At 44.0% G+C, this 22,151-nt stretch overlaps 1 long non-coding RNA gene across 1 annotated transcript; it reads right to left on the minus strand.

Annotated features, from left to right (window-relative positions):
* Nucleotides 1-1,523: 1,523 nt before the first annotated feature.
* On the minus strand, nucleotides 1,524-18,622 carry LOC137344676 (uncharacterized). Its single transcript, XR_010968428.1, has 4 exons — nucleotides 18,488-18,622; nucleotides 17,542-17,929; nucleotides 4,864-5,021; nucleotides 1,524-2,177 (listed from the first exon to the last, which is right to left on the minus strand). It is a non-coding gene; the product is annotated as an uncharacterized lncRNA (long non-coding RNA).
* Nucleotides 18,623-22,151: the final 3,529 nt, after the last annotated feature.

Raw genomic sequence — 22,151 nt, forward strand, 5'->3', positions numbered from 1 at the left:
TCGCAGGGGAAGTTCATGTAATCGGACGCCCTGGAAAACAACCCATCCATTACCTGCCATCTACATTTATTTGCAGTCGACTGTGATGTCTCTGGTGGCGCACTGGAAGGAGCGAGAGGCAAAGAAATTGAGGGCAGCGGTGACTTTGACTACGGCGGGCAATGCGTAGCCACCAGGTCGAGCAGGGAGAAGCTCTTCTTAAAGGAACCTGCACATGTCTGCCACCACCTGCTGACTCAATCTGAGCCTGCGTAGACACTGCTCCTCAGAGAGGTCCAGGAAGCTCAGCCTCTGCCTGTATACCCTCTCACGTGGGTGGTGCCTCCTACGACCTCGGCCCCTCCGTTGCTCTCCTCTCTGCTGTTCTCCATTCTGCTCTCCTTTCTACTGTTCTCCACTCTGCCCTTCTCTCTGCTGTTCTCCAGATCTGTGTTGTGCACCTCTCTCTTGTGCACCTGCAGATCCCAACTTAGCACAATGTCGCTGCCGTGGATGGTGATTGCCTTCCTCCTCCGAAGTCCTATCGAATACATCCATGGCACACTGCCCCTCCCACCCCCACCCCATCCTGATCTTGTCCGTTTGAAAGCCTCCAAAGTTCTGCAAAAGCTGTACGATGACAACTCTCTGCCAAACTTTTGCCAGAGGAGCTGCAACACCAGCTGTCATCACGTCAGCCAATCATCGCTTTAAAGACCCCCATGTGGTGCGGCTCAATCTCACCTTCGTTTCACTGGCGAGTTTCTTGAGCCCCGGGAAACCCGTGCTGGAGGCATTAAATTTGAATGCTTGTTCAATTCAATTTAAAATCGCCTCATTAACATCTGCTAATCATGTAAATTGCTCTGATGATTACCGACCACTAATGATCGACGTACCTCCAGCGTGTAGGTTTATCGCATGCAACCAAATGAGCCTCCATTCAAACCAAAAGTGGGCGCATTGGAGCCGGGCTGCGGTCGCGCTTCAAATTTCTATTATTTTAACTTCCCAACCCCTCCGAACCCACCCATTCTTGAGGGTTAAAATTCCCCCCGTGATGTCAGTATGATATGCAGGAAAGAGTTTACACCAAACAATGTGTTGTGATTGAATGTGCACAGTAACTATTTTTTGCTTTCATTTTTAATTATCATCCTTTCAGGTTGCCCCTAGGTAGCAACCGATGTAGAAGGAGAGAAACTGGTACATGAGGGAATGGACTGACTCCATGTTAATGGAGCAGTTAAATTAAACCAGAGGACATAGGCTCACTCAGATCTATGTATTGATTTGGGTCTTGGGCCAATGGCTGAGATGAGTCTCGGTTATTTTAGAGTTTGGGACTTTGCCAGATTTAAATGGAAACTGGATTAATCAAAATTTACATATGAATTACAATCCTTTTGTAAATGAAATGAGGTACATATCAGTCAGTCCATTCTGGATTTGCGGTAATCTGTGTAACATGGAATATATTTCAGTGTGCACAGGGGCATTGAAAATCTTTATACAACAAAATGGATATCAGTAGTGATGGAAATTTATTTAAAGGGCAAGTTGTTACAGTTTGGCCTTTTCCCCAACGCTTTTTCTCATGTTTATAGCTTGACAACAATTTGCATAAACAGACTTGAGTTTGTTCTGAACTGAAAGCTACATCCTTATCCTCTGCTGTGTACGGATTAGCCCAGCCCAACTCTAGTAAATCACCTGGAAAGGCAGTAAATCACTTGCTGGAGAATATCCAGTGAAAAACATATCTTCCTTGCCACCAATCCAAAACATTCAGTAGGTTTATGTTGATGTGTCTGTTGGCTGCAAGAGGCCCACATTTAGGAGCCAATTTTTAAAAATTAATTCTCAGGATATGAGCACCTCCGACAAGGCCGGCATTTATTTCCCATCCCTAGTTGCGCTTGAGAAGGTGGTGAGCCGCCTTCTTGAACCGCTGCAGTCCGTGTGCTGAAGATACTCCCACTGTACAATGCTGTGAAGTAGGGAGTTCCAGGATTTTGACCCAACGACGATGAAGGAACGGGCTACACATGTCCAAGTCGGGATGGTGTGAGACTTGGATGGGATCTTAGAAGTGATGGTGTTTCCATGCACCTGCTGCCCTCGTCCTTCTAGGTGATAGAGGTCGCGAGTTTGGGAGATGCTGTCGAAGATGCCTCGGCAAGTTGCTACAGTGCATCCTGTGGATAGTCCACAAAATTAACAAGGAGCAATATAAAAACTATAGTTACCATTAATTTTCCTACATCTTAGTATGAAGACATGTCAAATTTGATCAGATGATCAGATCTGATCAAAATGATCACCTAGTGAAACAGGGATAAGGACAGCCTTTTCTAATCCTCTGGTTCCATAAAATATAAACAGGAAAAACTATTGAGTAAGAAATGAAAGTACAAATAGAACTGAGTTGTGTGGACTTTGTGAGCCAGATTATCAGCGCTAGATATCGCTCATTTGGACACCAACGCACTAGATCAAAGTGAGTTCTCGAGCTGTGAATCATTCAAAGCGTTTCAGTAACGGAGGCATCAAAGACTTTTTTTTCTATACACCGCTTGGAATCCATCTTAAAGTTACCACAACTTTAGAATGATATTTACATAAAATAAACATCTTACAGGATGAAACTTGTTTTTGTCACAAAGTATGCTAATATTAATTCAATTAATTTATGATTCTTAGACAATGGTTATCAAAAAGTAATGCTTTAACTCTGTCCCCTAGATGCTAAGAGCTTCATTACACAGCCTGTTCAGGACAGTTGAGCTGAATGAAGGCTGTGATTATTATTATCTCTTGTATGGATCATGGACCCACTTCTAAATTGAGCCCTTTTCGAGATTAAGGCTCTGGCAGTTCTTAATCACGGCTTAATTTACTGAACGACAGGGAAATCTTGCTATTGCGAAAAATCTACAGACTAAAACTGAACTGCACAGAGAACTTCTGACCATTCATTATCCAGATTCAGGTCCATATTTTGGTCTCCATACATTCTACATTTTACTGTCTGGTAAATGGCTCGAATACCCAAGTATGTGGCTGACCAACACTCCTTTCACATTTTAGTGAGACAATAAAGTTATTGTTTACTCTGGCTATTCAGACAGAAAAATATTTTTAAAATTATTTTATAGTGGGTTAATATACTGATCATTATCCTCGTGACCCAGAAAATCAGACTGCTTAATCATTATATTATCATTAGTGTGGTAGAATAAAGCTCTACGGAAAGCTCAATTATCCAGCCAATAATTCACTACGCAGGAGGTTAATTATTATTTATTGGTTCAATCACCCACCCATTTTACTTATGTTCACAATCCCTAGCAACTTTCAGAAAGTTCAATGGCATTCTTAGTTCCTTGATGTCATTGAAAAAGATCACAAAAGGAATGGGGAGAGATAAGGAGGATTTGTCTCTGAGATTATGCTGGTTTTCCAGTGTAATTTAGACAGGCAGGGTGTGGTAAGTTGGGTAGAGACCTGTCCTGTCAATCTTCCGGAGTCACTTCGGCTGAACACAAAATAAGGCGGTAATCCCTTTTCCATCATTACTGTCTGTGACAAAAAAAGACTAGATTTTTGTCTGTGTTGAATTTTTGACTTGTATATCTTATTACTGTAAACAGCATGTAGAAATTAAAAATGGGTCACAAGGGTTTAAAATCCACCATGGTCGCTATTTTCTGCAAGATGGAGGCAATTCACATTACAGTCTGATATAAAAAGGGTTACTTCAGACATGTATTGTTCCTAAGAAGCACTTTATGATATATTACTGCTTAGATGTTGTTCTATTAAATTTGTTCAGCTTGATACTTCAGTTACAGACAGTCAGGCTATGAGAATTCTCCATTCTTTGCTGGAAGTGGCAATTGTATTTGGGTGGGTAAACATTCCAAGTAATTGATAACCTGCGAATGGCCACTGATCTAATGTAATTATGAGGGATGTGGTTGTCTATTGCCTTTCGTTTCTCTATAACTTCAAGGAGGTTGGACTGTATTTCTTTAGGAAGCTTTCCAGTCAGCAGAAAAGTTCTATGTTTAAAATTGTGCCGACCAGCAAGGACACTGGGCCAGTTCTCAGGCTGCTGCCTGTTTCACAGCATAACAACTAAGCTTCAGTTTTATAAGGCTATGCAGAGAGAAAATGAGTTATTAAGGAGAATAGTGAAGTGTATGATTTATTGTTTTATGCTATATACTGTTTGATCACCTGTTTTATTTAAATTAAACTATCTGATGATTGAGAGCCTGTTTCTTAGTGTCATAAAGTGTACGCTCAGTCCACCTTACAAAGAGAGGAGAATTTACATGATGGCGTGTGATACATTCCAGTAGCTGGTGTACAGAGTAAGGGGTCTCTGTTGAAATCCAGGGTCTTCATATTAATGACCAACTAGTGACAATCCTCCTTGGAGGGGAGATAACTGGCTTCTGTTTTGAGTCAAGGTGGCAATGAGATGACATGCTGGTGAAGAAAGTTTAGAACCAAGCCAACTTGGTAAACCGAAACCTCTGGCAGGTCCACGGTACTTCAAGGCACTGTTAAAGACTGACTAGTTAATCCCGCTCGCTGATGGAACGAGGGCAGCTGAGATCCTTCCCACTCAGCTCCAGATAACCCTACAAGCCAATGCTCTAATGGGTAAGGTGCCCTAGTGGATAAGCAGCACTAGTTTTCCAGAGCTTTCTACTGATGTTATCTAGTTAGACTTCAGCAGTACCAATGTGAACACTTGGGGGTTTACTAATCCTTGGCTCTACCAATCTGCATCTCAGCTCCCTCATTTTAGGCCCATACTCGTGGAGTCCCAAGAGGTGCTCTGCAGCAGGAGTATTGGAAACAAAAATTTACCCTGTAGTCTTTAGGGGCTGACCGTAGTTGGGGTACGGTTTCATACTTGCCGGGCGCCTTCCAATACCATTCTTCATGTGTGAGCCTAGACAGTGGAGCTGATAGCACGGTCCTGGTGCAGCAACACCAGGCGACTGCACATGACACACTGGCTACGCCTGCGAATCAAAGAGATAACCTTACGGTATAACACAAGAGCAACGACAATAAGCAAATTGCGTGTGGTTTCACCACCTGGCACATGACATGCTGGGAACGCATTATGGTGCGGGCTGCCTTTAAGGCTGCTGGGAAAGCTGAAAGGGATATAGCCACTTAAAGGTAAAGTTTTTCTTTAATATTTGTCAGCCTTTCCAAAGGGGGGCAAGAAGAGAAGTTGGCAGGCCCAAAGTAACCCAATGTGGAGGCACAAAACAGAACCTGTGGGCAATTGATGGAGCCCCACAGAGCTTGACCCCTGTATGATGGATAGCAAAGGTACGTGCATGAGGTAATTGCAAGGAGGCCACTCCACGGCACCCTCCCCACAAGTCAGCAATGCACCCTGCCTGACAGTGGGTAGCAGTTGAATGTTGTGTACAGTATCTGCAGGACCCAGGGACAGATGTGAGAGAAGATGCCATAACTTAAAGTAAGACTACCCAAAAGTATCATGCACCAGGTTGTTGGTGCAAGATTGGACACCACAGAATATTGCCTTTCAGTTTGTACCACTTGTAATATTTACCCATGCCAAGTCCTTACATAACCTTACACCTCTTTTATTGTATCTCATGCAAAAGCAAACTTCAACAGAGCCACATTCAAGCTGCAACTTACAGTGTAAAATCTTGCCACACTTGCATCTCAGGACATCCCAAAGCACTTCACAGCCAATAAAGTACTTTCAAAGTGTAGTCACTGTTGTAATGTATATAAACGCAGCAACCATCTTGTGCACAGCAAGTTCCCATAGATATCAATGAGGTAAATGACCAGATAAACTGTATTAGTGATGCTGGTTGAAGGGCAAATGGTGACCAGGACACCGGAGAGAACTCCCTGTTCTTTTTGAATGGTGTCAAGGGACCTTTTAAGTCCACCTTGAGCAAGAAAATGAGGTCTCCTCGGAAAGACAGCACCTCTGACAGTATAGCACTCCCTCAATATGGCATTAAATTAGCCCTCCTCCTCCTTTTCATGATAATATCATACAAAGGTATGCTCCTTGAGAATGCCATACTTGCTCCTGATAAGCCCTCATTGTCAATGGGGCTGGGTTCAAAATATCCCATTGGTCTCATACTGCCACAAATAATTAAAAGCAAGTCAAAGGCTGTGTAGGCTGACTGCAAAAAGAAAAATTAACACCAAAAAGTAACTCCCAGCTGCAGTGATCATTACACAAACTCCCCTCACTCTTCAGGCCCAAAAACACCTCACTTCCTGTTTCAGCTGATCTCGATAACAGCTGCACCTATATTTCTCATTCTAACTTACCCCTACTGCATTGCATACATAAAACGAGGCAATTCAGGCCTGCCGCACCACTGGGCCTCATTTACATATATTAGAAGTAAGGCCTCGGAGGGCAAATCACAGGAAGGATTCAATCTCGATAGGACATTTGGGGGATCAGCTTTGGGGCAGAAAATCAGCAGAAACCCTTGGCACTATTCAATTTGATCCCCAGGAAAAATACTTGACCCAATTTCACACTAAAAAAACCCACCAGAAACAGCATGTAATTTGGGGGCCTTGAGTCCAGACTGCAAATTTTCCAAAACATTAAATTCATTTCTAAACATATTGGGCGTATACCAAAGTATGCCAATGCATTTTACATGTGATAATGTTTCCATCCATGGCTGTTTGAAATTGGTGGTATCACTTTTTTTTTTGTCCTTTGACTTGTCTTCCATGAGGCATTTTGCCAGCGAATGCATTAAAGAACGTATTGTTAAAAACTTTCAGTTCCTGGATCATTGCAACAGTTCATGTGAAACTATTATCAGTAAAGCTAAGCATGACATGATATACACCCCCAGGACACTTGACTATAAATTGAATAAAAACATTTCCCAAGCTTAGATGAAGCTACATGTGTAATAATGTGTGCAACGATCAAAATTACATTCATATATAGTGCCTTTCATGTCCTCAGGATGTTCCAATGAGTTACTTTTAAATTGTACTCACCGCTGTTATGCGGCAGTCAATCTGCACACAGTAAGATCCCACAAACAGCAAATGAGATAAAGAAAGAAGAAAGAAAGACTTGCATTTATATAGCACCTTTCACAATCTCAGGAAGTCTTTTACAGCCAATGAAGTACTTTTGAAGTGTAGTCACTGTTGTAATGTAGGAAACGCAGCAGCCAATTTGCGCACAGCAAAATCCCACAAACAGCAATGAGATAATGACCAGATAATCTGTTTAATGAACAGTTATTCTGTTTTGTTGGTTAGTTGAGGGACAAATGTTAGCTAGGACACTGGAAAAACATTTCTTTGAATAGTGCCATAGGATCTTTGATGTCAACCTGACCAGACAGATGTGGTCTTGGTTTAACGTTTCATCCAAAAGATGGCACCTACAATAATGCAGCACTCTCTCAGTACTGCACTGAAGTGTCAGCCTAGATTATGTGTTCAGTCCTGCGATGGGGCTTGAAGTCACAACCTCCTTGACTGCAAGGCAAAAGTGCTACCACTGAGCCAAAGTGACACTCGATGTGGCTCAGTGGGTGAGACATCATTTCTCTACCCTTCAAGCCACGGCCATATCTGACACTCCAACCCCAGTTTTGTGTTCCAATTTATCTTCCAATTTAAGGACGAGACATTGGGATAGATTTTCAACTTGCCGCCAGGGCACACAACTGGCAATGCAGCCGCCCGTTATAGAAACCATCCGATTTTCATTTCCATTGATTCACAAGGAAGAATCCTTTCGTCCACCCTCCACTGTTTGGTCCAATATTTTTTTCTCCGAAAGTGTGTCATAGGGCCTTAGAATTTCTGTATCTCGTTTTCATAGAGGGCGTGAGAGAAGTTTCGACATTGAGAAAAAAAGAATTGACGGAAGCCCCAAAAGCTCAGCATATACTCAGCAGGGATGCAACACACGGCTCCATCTTGGAAGCCTAGATTTTACAGGAGACAGGTTTCGCCTCAAGAAGGTGGACAAGAACCTCTTTGCTTGTTGCATCCTGCACAATATACCAACACAGTCTTATCAGATAGCTGTAGTGCAATCAATTATATTCCACTTTACATTTAGTGATGCAGATGATCATTCTATTAACCGTGATTAGTTTAACCCCATGTTTTATGGCACATGGAGGGGTGGGGTGGTAAGTTTCAGAGTGCATACTTAGATTGGAAAACACAAGGAATGGAAAATAGTGCAGAGCGCACTTGCAATTTTCCGATACTTGCTGCTGGGCGAGGTTCTCCATCTCAACAACATACATAGACAATTACCCCCAGAGAGTCAACCACATTATTGAGGCAGGGGAGCATTCGGAGAGAAGAGGGTAAATTTTCTTTATAGTCCTGGTGTGGAGCCTTGCTTGGCAGGGGAGTGGATTGGGTGTGGAGCCTGATTCGCAGCCTTCCCAGTCTACCAGTTTAAAATGACCAGAAAATCAGTAGGGCCTTGAATTGGGTGCTGACCAGCACATCCAATTGTCTGATCTGCCCTCCTGTTGAGCAAAATTCTGCTCCAGGAATGCTGGCTCATGAAATGTATCCCAGTGCCTGAGCTAGGAGCATGTAACAAAGATAGATTATGAAATGAGCACATGCAATATATCTGAGCTGTTTTTTAAATATTTCCATGTAATTTGCATGCACCTATACATGTATGCACCTATTGTGTACACCCACCATACGGTGATTCAACCATTCAACCCCTCGAGCCTGTTCCGCCATTCAATTCGATCATGGCTGATCTGTATCTTAACTCCATGTACCCACCTTGGCTCCGTAACCCTTAATACCCTTCATATTATCATAGTATCAAAGCATGATACAGCACAGAAAGAGTCCATTCGGCCCATCGTGCCCGTGCAGGTATCCAATTAGTCCCACTCCCCTGCTCTTTCCCTGTAGCCCTGTAAATTTTTTCCCTTCAAGTATTTATCCAATTCCCTTTTGAAAGTTACTATTGTATCTGATTCCACCACCTTTTCAGGCAGTGCCTTCCAGATCATAACAACTCGCTGCGTAAAAAAACATTTCCTCATGTCTCCTCTGGTTCTTTTGTGCATCACCTTAAATCTGTGTCCTCTGATTACCAACCCTTCTAACACTGGAAACAGTTTCTCCTTATTTACTCTATCAATACCATTCATGATTTTGAACAAGTCTATCAAATCTCCCCTTAACCTTTTCTGCTCCAAGGAGAACAATCCCAGCTTCTCCAGTCTCTCCACATAACTGAAGTCCCTCATCCCAGGCACCATTCCAGTAAATCTCTTTTGAACCCTCTCTAAGGTCTTGACATCCTTCCTAAAGTGTGGTGCCCAGAATTGAACACAATACTCCAGCTGAGGCCTAACCAGTGTTTTATAAAGGTTTAGCATAACTTCCTTGCTTTGGTACTCTATGCCTCTATTAATAAAGCCCAGGATCCCTTGTGCTTTTTAACAGCCTTCTCACTTGTCCTGCCACCTTCAAAGATTGTGTACATACACCCCCTGGTCTCTCTGTTCTTGTACCCCCTTTAAAATTATACCATTTAGTTTATATTGCCTCTCCTTATTCTTCCTACTACAATTCACAATTCTCTGCATTAAATTTCATCTGCCATGTGTCTGCCCATTTCACCAGTCTGTCTATGTCCTCCTGAAGTCTGTTACTATCCTCCACATTGTTTACTACATTTCCGAGTTTCGTGTCATCTGCAAACTTTGAAATTACACCCTGTATACCCAAGTCCAGGTCATTAATACATATCAAAAAGAGCAATAGTCCTAATACTGACCCCTGGGGTCACCACTGTATACTTCCCTCCAGTCTGACAAACAACCGTTCACCACTACTCTCTGCTTTCTGCCACTTAGCCAATTTTGTATCCACGTTGCCATTGTCCCTTTAATCCCATGGGCTTTAATTTTGCTTGCATGTCCATTATATGATACTTGAAAGTCCATATATACAACATCAACCGCACTACCCTCATCAACCCTCTCCGTTACTTCATCAAAGAATTCAATCAAGTTCGTGAAACACGATTTTCCTTTAACCCTTGCCTAATAAAAATCTATCAACACAGAGACAAGGCTGTGTTTTCTGTCATTTGCCTAACCGAACACTGGATATAGGAGCAGCCTGTGACGCCCCAGCTTGCAGTATTCTAAGATCAGCAGAAGAGTCCTTGGGCCTTCAATGGAAGAGGGGCCCATGCAAGGGCTGTCGGAGTGTAGCCATGTACATGCCACATCACCAGAAGTAAAGATTTATGGTTCAAAATAATTTTTCTTCAGGCAGCTCTGCGGCTGCCTCTTTCTCCCACTGAGGTTGCCTGTTGCAGAAAATCGTCCCCCAGACTGGTGAAAGCCCCTGGCAGGGGCTGTGGAGCCTGCTTCCTGCATTCAACTTAGCCCAGGACCGGAATTATGGCTGGGTTCGGGAGGGGGGGGGGCAGGAATCTCCAGGGCAGGCGGACATCCCTGCTCACCAGTGATAGTCCCTACTGTGCTCTTGCAGATGCTAAGTCTGAAAAATCGGGTACACCAATATTCTCGCCTGATAATCCATTTAAAGTTTCTGTCACACGAGCTCCAAGCCAGGAGCACTAGTTCATGAAATTTTCCCAACTGTCCATTAAACAAGTATGATAGATTATCAGAACTATCTCCCCCAGGATACCCATTATCCCTACTCTCTGTCTCCTACCTCCTGACCAATTTCCTATCCAAGCCAATATGTTGCCTCCAATTCCATGCACTCTCATTTTTGTTAACAGTCTCTTACATGGAACCTTGTCGAATGCCTTCTGGAAGTCCATATAAATAATATCCATAGAAACTCCTTTATCTATCACGTTTGATATCGCCTCAAAAAATTCAACTAGGTTCGTTAGACATGACTTACCATTTACAAATCCATGCTGGCTCTCTCTGATCAGCTTATATTTGTCTAAATGTTCAGTCACTCTGTCCCTAATAACAGATTCTAGTAACTTCCCCACAGCTGACGTTAGGCTAATAGGCCCATAATTTCCTAGTTTACCTCTCTTACCCTTCTTAAATAGTGGAGTGACATTGGCAATTTTCCAATCCAAGGGGACAGTTCCTGAATCGAGAGAGTTTTGGAAGATCATGACTAGAGCATCTACAATTTCCTCACCTACTTCTTTTAATGGAGTGGAAATCTTCGGGTCGTGGAGATTTGTCTATCTTTAATCTCATTAGTTTCTCCATCACCATTTTTTTTACTAATATTGAATCTAGTTAGTTCCTCCCCTTGGTTTATTTTTAGTTTTCCTTGTATCTCTGGTCTTTTATCCTCATCCTCTGTGAAGACTGATACAAAGTAGTTATTTAGTAAGTACGCTATTTCCTGATTTCCAATTACAATATCTCCTGAATCTGTCAATAAGGGGCCCACATTATTCTTAGCCACTCTCTTTCACTTAATATATTTGTAAAAACGTTTATTGTTGTCCATGATATCCCTCACAAATTTTTTCTTGTATTCCCTTTTTGCAGCTCTTACAACTTTCTTTGATTCCCTTTGCTGTTTATCTTGCTCCCAGTTCGCAGGATCTCTACTGTTCTTTGTCTTTGTATAAGCCCTTTCTTTTGTTTTTATACTATCTCTCACTTCCCTTGTTGACCAAGATTGTTTAATGACACAAGTGGAGCTCTTGCCCTTTAAGGGTATGTACAGATCTTGTATTCTACCAAATACTTCTTTGAACACCTGTTCCTCCGTAGTTTTATCCGTTAATAGTTCTGCCCAATCTATTGTGGTCAATTCCTGCCTCATCGCTCCAAAGTCAGCCTTACCTAAATTTAAAACCTTGGTTCATGACTCACCCTTCTCCCTCTCAAACTTAATATTGAATTCTATCATGTTATGGTCATTGTTAGCTAAGTGTTCCCTTACCATTAGATTATTGACTAATTCAGGCTCATTACTCATTATTAAATCTAATATGGCCTGTTCTCTTGTTGGTTCAATCATTGATAATATCAATTCTTGATGTGTGTGAGGGATGTTAAAGATCTGTCACCAGCCGTTTGCAGGTTGCTAATCTCACCAAGAACATATTGTTCCAGAAAACGGTTCTGAATGCACTCAAGAAATTTGCTGCCATTGGGACTGGAATTGTTCTGCTTCTCCCAGTCTATATGAAAATTAAAGGGGTTACCTTTAACCCCCAAGAACAGGTGGGTTGAGAGCGAGTGAGCAGTGAATATACTCCCTTTTCGGAGCGCGAACGCATCCCGGCTCCACGCGCCTACTTCCAGGTTCGACCCAGACGCGTTTGGATGCACGCGCGCTTCTGACACCCGGAAATCCTGCCGGCACTTAAAGCCACAAACCGTTTTAACTTCTCCTGAACGTGTCTCCCGTGGCCTCTGAAATTCACCAGCGAGGGTGTGCAGATTAATAGTCGTTTGTTGTGTCCTGCACAACATCGCTCAATAGAGAGGGTCACAGGTGGAGGAGCTCGAATGCACACATGAAGCATCCTCATCTGCCGGCAACATTGAAGAAGACGATGAGGAGGAGGAAGATGGTGGGCAACTCATCGTCAGAGCAGTGGCTGCTCGTGACACCAGGGAATCACTCATATCTAACAGGTTCTCAAAAGATCTGCAAGGTGAAGATAGTGAACTAGTCAGAGTGCCTGGAACAACCACCACCACCACACCAGCCCCCGCACTCCCCTCCCCCCCCACCCTTTTGCACAAAACACTCCTTCAACCACACGTACACTCATTGTATGCGCGATCAAGCTTTGGAGTTTATGATGAAGCACATGAAAGGGCGCTTTCACAAAAGGGACTCAAAAATGGAAAAAACGTGGCAATGATGGGAACAATAATATTTAACGTGCATGTAAGAAAAAACAAACTTAAATGAAAAATATGACATTGCGTCAGACACCCTTGTGCATGCCCTTGGTGATTACAAAACTGTAACCTTCCTCTTCCTACAGCTTCTACGTGATGCACCCACTGTGGCTTCAGCAGAGGTAGTGGCAGGTTGCTCAGGTCCCTGCCCTGACTGCTGAGATGTTCTCGGCCTACACCCTCTGTGTTTTGGAGCCTGTGAGGGCCCCGCCAATGACTGCTCCATCTGCACCTGTGCAGGGGCAGACTTGGCCATTGGGAGAGGAGGCAGCATTGTGGGTACTGGGGAGGTGAGTAAATGCAGGTAAGTTGAGGATGAGGTTTGAGTGGGTGTGAGGAGTGATGTGATAGAGTAGTGTTGGCATGCACAGAATGAGTTGTGGGGTGGGGGCGGTGATGTGGAAGACAGAGTGTGGGAGAATGAGCAAGTGTACTCACTTTGGCTGACCTAGTTAGGTCACTGAAGCGCTTCCTGCACTGGATCCATGTGCGGGAGACATTGCTGCTGCTGGTGACCTCCTCTGCCACCTCGAGCCAGGCCTTCTTGGTGGCAGAGACAGGCCACTTCCTCCCGTCTGCTGGGTAGAGGATCTCCCTCCTCCTCCTCACCCCATCCATTAAGACCTGGAATGAGGCATCATTAAATCTGGGAGCAGCCTTTCCCGTGGCTGTACTTTTGGTTGTTAGCTCCAGGAGCAGCATTGGTGGACTGCCCCTTTAAGTAGGGCTCCTCCAGCTGACAGCCTGTGATGCGGGTGCACAGTCCGCCCACTGCGCAGGTTTCCGACGGGAAACCTGGAAGCCAAGGTAAGTGGCTTCAATTTACCTGCGATCACGTGGGGAACGGACGGATTTTACTGGGCGGGTTACGCATGCACCCAGTCGCCCCCCCCCCCCCCCCCCCGTTGCCAACCCGCCTCCCTGGTAATATCGGGGCCGATGACTCAGCCTCCACAGCTCTTTGGGGCAAAGAATTCCAAAGGTTCACAACCCTCTGAGAGAAGAAATTTCTCCTCATCTCTGTCTTAAATGGGCGACCCCTTATTCTGAGACTATGCCTCCTGGTTCTAGATTCCTCCATGAGGGGAAACATCCTCTCAGCATTTACCCTGTCAAGCCCCTCAGAATCTTATATGTTTCAATAAGATCTCCTCTCATTCTTCGAAACTCCAGTGAGTATAGGCACAAACTGCTCAATCTTTCCTCATAAGAAAACCCTTCCATACCCGGAATCAACCTAGTGAACCTTCTCTGAACCGCCTCCAATGCAAGTATGTCCTTCCTTAAATAAGGGGACCAAAACTGTAAGCAATACTCCAGGTGTGGTCTCACCAGCAACCTGTACAGTTGTAGCATGACTTCCCTGCTTTTATACTCCATCCCTCTAGAAATAAAGGCCAATATTCCATTTGCCTTCCCAATTACCTGCTGAACCTGTATGCTAACTTTTTGTGATTCATGTACGAGGACACCCAAATCCCTCTGTACCGCAACATTTTGTAGTCTTTCTCCATTTATATAATATTTTGCTTTTTTATTCTTCCTACAAAGTGGACAATTTCACATTTTCCCACATTATATTCCATCTGCCAAATTTTTGCCCACTCGCTTAACCTGTCAATATCCCTTTGCAGACACTTTGGGGGTGATTTTAAACCCCAAGAACGGGTGGGTTGGGGGCGGGTGGGAGTTGAAAATAGTTGTTTTTTGGGTCGCGACCGTAACCCGGCTTTACTTCCAGGTTTAACGTCGGCGCAGAAAAGTACAGGCTTCCCACTGGGAACGCAAAGTCCGAAAACTTTGCGGTTGCGACCCAAAAAAGAACTATTTTCAACTCCCACCCACCCCCAACCCACCCGTTCTTGTGGTTTAAAATCACCCCCAGTGAGTCAGTAACAGCAGCTTTTACTGTTCATCGAGAAAATAGAAATCAACTGCCATACAAAAAAACACTGGAGCCAAGCCAAGCATGGCCTGTACTATAGGCCCAGGTTTCAGTGACTCTGGTCAGTTTACAAATTCACCAGGCCGGTGTCAACTTCGGTCAATTGATCCCCACAAAGGCTAACAACCGGGGTCAACACAGCTCACTGACACTCGTAAAGGGAGAAGGATGAGGGAGGAGTGGTGGGGGTACAAAGTCTTGCTGTACCTCACTGTTGGCTAACAACAGGCATTGTTCTCTTATCACCGAAGGGAGCTGCTATGTTTTTAATTATAACTACAGCTTGGCAGCTTCAGAATTTGACTGGCAAAATACAGCAGGAGCCTCCATTATCATCTGTACTTTGGAGTTCATTGTTCTAACGGAAAGCATGATGTCATGAATTTGTTTGTCAAAACAGGACTGGCTAATAATCAGATCAAACGCAGGCACCTTTGAACTCTGCAGCAGTGCAGTTTTCACTTTTTTTTATTTATGAGGTAGGACAATTGCCTCCTGCTTATGTCAGTGTGAGGTTTTCACTACAAAGTTCAATCGGCTACCTGAACTGACCGTTCTCTCATTGTTTTGAAGTGAATCCCCAGACTGGGATATTTGTAAAGTTCTTTTAAAAACGTTCTTCCTTTCCCAAGGGACTGACTCTTGCTGGGATATAGCTCCACGAGGGCCGACACAGGCAGTGAGTGTAGGCAAGGTATTCTACCATAGAGGGCATCACACTGCAGCCCAATGTTCTCACCCAATGCGCGCACAGGACTTTCCAGCAGTGAGCAGCTGCTCACTGGCTAGCCGCTCACATCTGGAAATTGTGGGCAGTGAGCAATCCGCACCCGTAGCACGACTTTGGAGACTCAGCCCTTAATTGTAGTTTCCCCTATGTCACCCTAGTTGAGATTAGCTAACTGAAAACACACAGGGGGGCAAATTTTTGTCTTCATCATCTGGTCGGTGACCTGCCTGATTTTCATTCCTTTGAAATATGTGGACATTTTTTTTACGAAGAAGAGCTTTTCAAATACCAGTTTCAGTTATTGTTGGAGGAGTCCCTCTTTAATTTATATTAATGATTAACTGCCATTCCTGCCCTCAACACATGGAGTTTAACTAATAGCACCTAGAAAGTAGAGGAAAACAACAAGATTCTGACGTAACCCACTTTAACTTCACACTGGATGTCAGTGCTGGAAAACGGCACTTAGCTTTACATTTTGCACCCAGTCAGTAGGACAGGCACAGCATGAAGGAAAGTTCCTTCCTCTCTGCCCCAACAAGGAGCCTCAACCCCAGTCTCTCACTACACCAGTGGTACATTATCATTGCCTGCACATGCCATGCTCATGTCTTCCTGAGTAAGACTACCAATTTAATGCCATGGGTAGACAATGGGGAGTCAGCCAAAATTAGTTCAGTGACCCCTGACCCCAGCTCGGCCGGGGTCGGAGGGCTTATCTTTGCGGCGAGTGAAAATCCCGCCCCGTCGCATTGTGTTATGGCCGCACTGAAGATCTAGGCCGTGATCTGTCCCGGCCGGCAATGGAACAATCCTATTTGAGTTTTCCACCAAGGCTGGACACGCTGTGCCTGCCCTGGACTACTGGGAACAAAAAGTAAGTTCCATTTTCAAGCACGGGCCTCTTTCACCACAATAACAAAACAGTTTTTAAGAAGAACGGCCTAGATGTTGCATCGTGCAGCGTCAGTTTTCCAACCGGAATTGGACCACCCACCATTTTGGGTAAGGACAAGCAAGAGGCGCCCTTTACCCATGCCTGAAGCAGGCGTTAGGCCCTTTACATATGCAAATAAGGGGCCTAACACCTGTTTGAGGTCTCCTCTCGAAGATTGGTTTGCCCTGAGGCAGACAGCACCAGCATGGGCTACACTCAAGGAAACCAGCCCTAAGGATCACATGCAACAATGGAGGTAAATAACTTACCTCAATTGAAGCACTCCTGTTCCTCCCATCCCCCATCCTCCCCCTCCTGATCGCCACTGTTCCTGACCCCCGATCATGGACCCTCCGGCCTCTTCACCTAACCCCCGATCACCCATGCTCCCACCCACCCCAACACCTGGCCCCCCGACCCCCGACCCCGAGATCCCTGACGATCCCAATCCCGACCCCCACGACTACAGGCCCCCGACCTGATCCCGACCCTTGACCCCCCCCCATGACTACAGGCCCCCTGACCTGATCCTGACCCCTGACCTCCCCCCATGACCTGATCCAGACCCCTGACCTTCCACGACCTCAGGCCCCCCGACCTGATCCCGACCCCTGACCCCCACGACTACAGGCCCCCGACCTGATCCCGACCCTTGACCCCCCCCCCCATGACTACAGGCCCCCTGACCTGATCCTGACACCTGACGCCCCCCCCATGACTACAGGTCCCGTGACCTGATCCCGACCCCTGACCCCCACGACTACAGGCCCCCAACCTGACTCCTGGTTTGACCCTCGTCCAACCCCCAGGTAGTCTCACCACCCCATTCCCACTTCGGACGCATTTACCAGCGTCGTAGTGGCCTGAGTTTTCTTTAAACTTCATCCAATCTTCGCCGATGAGCTATTGCGCTGCATCGCCTCTATTACAATGAGATCCGAAGCCCAATATCTGGGAAACTTCGGATCTCGCCATTCTGGCAAAGAGTATTTACCTTTTACCACCACCACCCACCCTCATGCGGCGGCCGCTCCTGAATTTCTGGGTCCACATGTCCAATTCTACTTCAGAATATTTTACATTGCAATTCTTAAGAAACTTAGCTTAATAAATGGAAATGATGCACATTTTAAATGTTATCTTGCCCTTCTGAAAAGATTAATTAACTCTGCATATTCCCCCACGTGTCGTGGTATCGTATAACAGGATTCTACTGCCCTGTAAAACGTCCTGATCCTCTTCCACTGGAGGAAATCTGTGATTTGCAGGAGTTGACCAAATAACCGCAAGCAGGTGGTAGCTAAAGACAAATATTACAGGAAGATGTGTGTTTGAAAGTTTTCGGTTGCGATTAAGGAACTTCACACCCACGCACATCGTAACTGAAAAATAGGAAGTATCAAGTAAGAATTCACTTGTATTTTGCACTTGACGTAAGAAAGAGTCAATCACCAGATATCATGTCAGTTCAAAAGAGAATGAATAAGGTTGATCCTGGTCCAGGGGAGGGGTGCATAGAACTAATTAAAACATGAAACAGGAATCAACCGTAATTAGCTTGGGGACCCCTCAACTGTAACTTAAAATGTCTGCACCATTAACACAAGTGAGAGTCCCAGTCAAACATGTTAATTAGCTTGTGATCCTTGACTCTGTATTTAAGGCCATTTTTTTTCTGTTTTTCGAAGAACGTTGAATTTGTTTTGCGAATGTTGCTCTTTTTATCTTTAGTATTTAAAAATATCAAATTCTTCTTCAGTCCAAAGGCCACTAGTGGTAACTAATGATTGATAAATTAATGACTGATAAATTAATGACTGATAACCAGCCAAAACTCAATATAGTGCTAATGCCAATTGAAAGTTCAACCACAGTGATTTTGTAAAAATGAAAACCAAAATATTAGGTTATGATTTGAAACTGTGGCAAGTAACGATTACCAGTCTTGTAGAAACCAGCTGCCAGATTTTCTGGCTGGTGCAATGGACTGCAGAGCAAGGCTGGGAGACCGAGTGGAGATCCGCATCGTTGGAGTTCTGCCTCAATTGCACAGCGTGCAATCTTCCACCTGGTCTTTTAGGCCGGCCAAGAATGTTCTTATACATTCCTGAGCGAAAGTTTCATTTAGATCCAGGTATCCATGGAAACAGGATTAAGATTTGGTTGGACATGATTTCCCCAATGCTTTTGCAAGTAATGTGCTGTGCGCTCAGCTCACCTGTATGAAAAGGACAATGAAGGTGATGGCATGTTCTGAGCTTTCACAGAGTGAATACTTGGAGCTACATTGATCACTTGCGGATTTTTGACTTTTAACCTTTGGCACCTTAAATTATATATTAAGACATAGCTCAACAAAGGTTAAATCACCATATTTTGGGGGTGCAGATTAGGATGCAACACATAAGGAATTAAACACAGTCAGAGCATCTAATGAGGATAGTATTCCTGGCATACAACATCAATTTGATCCAATGGGATTCATTAACACATCCCAGAGAGGAAATTTTGTGATATGCTGGAATGGTTTCATTCACATGGACACTTGGAGGAGTCCAGCCAGGGAAGCATGTAACTAAGAGAGTGGTAGCTGGTTTGAATGACATCTCAGCTGGTCAATCCATGAACATGGAGAGCTGGGAGAGACTCAGAGGTAAAACCTTTCCCTTTCTGCGCAGCTAAGAAAGAAAAAAACACGCACACACACAATCTGCAGAGGCAGTCTGAAAGAGCTGGTAAGGAAGTCAGACCTAGAGAAAGAAAGTTCCCTCCTTAAAGTTAGTGCCAACCAGGGTCAGAGAAATGAATGGTCAGAGGAGTGCATTTAGTCCACTAACTGTGAGAGTGTGGGGTGCTGTATTATTGTCTATGTTATGAGGAAAGTTATGAATTACATTAGAATTCATTGTAAATGTTATACAGTTTGTTCTGATATTATTTGTACATTAAATCAACCTATTGGTTTATAATTGGTCTTGTCTCACTAAAGTGTTCATTAGTCCACCTTTTGAAAGATAGGAGAAATGTACATGGGCCACGCACAAGTTTACAGTATACAGGTCACATAACAATGAGTTTCATTTTTATGATTTCTGGGTCACACTATCATATGACTAGATATTAGGCACGAAAGTAAACTCCTCGTCATAAGGGACACCTGGTCAACTTATGGGAGAGACCAGTGACATGGAACGCAAGAGAGTATCTCATGTAGACCCAAAATTTGTAGCAGTCGGCTTTCATTGCATTGCTGGATCTTTCATTGCTGCAATCTAAATTCTTCAACTGGAGATTGGATTGTGCATGCCTGTCTAATTGAGTTTTCAAGAGATGGAAGAAGAGGTTAGAAGGTGGAATAGGAGGCAGGCTTTTTTTTACACTAGAGACAGACTGCCTGGGCCTTCCCTTGGCTGCACAATGGTATCTTGGAGACCCAGGTGCACCCACCTTGTCCAAGAACAACAGCCTTTATAAGCTCTGCTTCACCAGGGAGGCAATGACAGAGTTGTGCATTCTGCTGGAATCTGACCTCAGACAACCTCCATCACAGGGATGGCCTCCCAGCGATAATCAAGTTCAGCGCAGTCCGGTGAAACTTGTCATTACTTTCAAGTGCTTCCTGTGATATCTAATGCTCACAGGTTATTATGGGTCAGGTAGTAATTAAAGGCCTGGTTGATGATAATTTTTGGGTTATTTTGGAACCCAAGCCCTCCCCCCTCCATCCCCCCCCAGTGTCCAATTTTCCAGTGTATAGAAATGTTAAGTTAATCGGGGATTGAAGGTGGCAGTTCCCAATCTTTACTTTTAAGAGCAGATGCAGTAACAAGAGAGAAGAAAACAGCCCTTATCACCCAGGAAGACTTGTCCTAAAGATTCTCCCCTTCCAGTTGTGCCCTCAGAGCGACAAACATCCAGCTGTGTAACATCACTGCACCCGGAGTAAGGAGGAGCATTCCTGTATTTTTTAATTGCGTTCTACCTGTATATCCCCCGCTGGGACAGATGACTCTCCCTCCGCTATCCATTGGCTGAGTCACTTAGAGTTCCTACCATCTACCAAGTCAAAAAAGGAACCAGGGCACAATCAGTACAGGGTAGAAAGTGGGATTGAATTCCAGTCGCAATATTTGCTTTCCTGCTGATGAATATTCAGAACTAAGTGGAGAAATGGGCTTTTAACTTTAATAACCCTGGCCCTTGCTATCTCGTTTAATTTAGAAATTCCCAAATAGTGAACTCAAAAAAACAGACTGTCCAATCCCAAATGAACAGATCAGCAACCTGAGATTTATTTCAGGCTGGCACGGCAAATTTAAATATTAAAAGAGATTATTTACTGCCACCTCTGAAAGATAGCAGTAGTGGAGACTATCACTGCGTTCCTCAGGCAATGAGCCCTACTGTACACACACACCGAGATAGCCTTAGGTCACATGACATCACTTCTGGGTTGAAAATCAGCATTCGAAAATAAAGCCCAGTTCAATAGACGGCAAACATTTGGTATAAGACTAATCTTTTATAAATGTATAAACTAGAACAAAAGTCTTTTTATACAAAACTGATAATTGTTAGTTGCCATGGTTATATTTTCACATTTTTGTTTGATGTTAATTTTCCAGTTAAATTCGTGCCTGGACTTCCAACTGGTATCAATAAACAGTTCAATATTGGCTGGTTAGTCAATGATTCTTCAGATAATTTACTTCCCCCCTCCCCCCCCCCAATTCACACACACATACACACACACACATAATTGTTATTGCTTCCACAACATAATAATGTAACATGTAAGCATACGTTAATCAACAAATAAATCAGCCTTCGGAGCATCACCAATCATTATTCAGGCTCATGTGTGACCTACGTCCCAAAGCAACATGGTGGTTTCATTCTCTGTTGCTTGCTCTCTATGTAAAATTTGCAAAAGGTACAAAGCATAAAACAGTCTTTTCAAGGAAAGGCAAGCCAGCCTGGGGCTCAGTAGAGAACTCACTGTGTGCATTTTCTCTTATCTTCTCTGTTATTATTCTCCTACGTGCTTAGGTTTTGCAGTGTTTCTTATTTTTCCTTCTTGGCTTTAATCCCAACCCTGTGCTCTGCTACAGTTGCAATATTCTCTCGTGACTATCTTGATTAGGGCGTACAGTGGTTTGAACTGTGCTCCAAGAGCAATTTTCCCCTTGAGGAAGCATGGCAAGTCTCGAGAGCAATTCAATTAAAAGCAAATTCAATACACTCTTAACACAAAGCAAAATTGTATTTAAGCTGGCAAGACAAAGAACTGGTCAGGATGCTAAAGGATGACGAAGAGCTATACAATGATATAATGGACTGCTCGGTTAGAGAATAAGAACAACTGAGGTCATTTGTACTGGGTCAGCCATCTCTGATTTAGCTTCCCAACCGTGTCTGACAGAAAATGAATAAGCATCAAACCAAATTAAAAACCAAATATCGTCTTAACCCTTCCTTTTGTTGCTGTTTCTGGTTTTGAGCCTCTCCCTTTAAAAGGATAGTGGCACACTGTTGCTGGAGAACAAAATGTCCCTCAGCTCAGACACAACAAAGGCTTCGATCTCATACCCAATTCCTTTTTTT

The sequence above is a fragment of the Heptranchias perlo genome, chromosome 27 (genome assembly GCF_035084215.1).
Source record: "Heptranchias perlo isolate sHepPer1 chromosome 27, sHepPer1.hap1, whole genome shotgun sequence".
NCBI classification, from domain to species: Eukaryota; Metazoa; Chordata; class Chondrichthyes; order Hexanchiformes; family Hexanchidae; genus Heptranchias; species Heptranchias perlo.